The sequence below is a fragment of the Penaeus monodon genome, chromosome 30 (assembly GCF_015228065.2).
Source record: "Penaeus monodon isolate SGIC_2016 chromosome 30, NSTDA_Pmon_1, whole genome shotgun sequence".
Lineage (NCBI taxonomy): Eukaryota > Metazoa > Arthropoda > Malacostraca > Decapoda > Penaeidae > Penaeus > Penaeus monodon.
In genome coordinates, this window is record NC_051415.1 from 19,328,256 (window position 1) to 19,328,567 (window position 312).

Below are 312 nucleotides of genomic sequence, written 5' to 3' on the forward strand. Positions count from 1 at the left end.
GGAAAAAAATATAATGCAACGAAAAATGATACAAAGAGGAGGAATAACAGAGGAGGCTGGGCCGGGCTTGCGGTTCCTGCCACGAGGGAAAGTCAAACTCTGGGGTCCGGCTTAAGTTACTTCTACCTTGGCATTTTGCTGCCACAGTACGCTTTTACCACAAACTTCAGTGACAAAACGTTCTTTTGCCTCTTGATCAGTTGTTTATCCTTTAAAAGTAAGGTAAAATTATTTGTTATCTAGCGAATTTCCCTGATATATAAAATCTTTAATACATATGTTTACATATATATTGTATGCAATACCAATAAC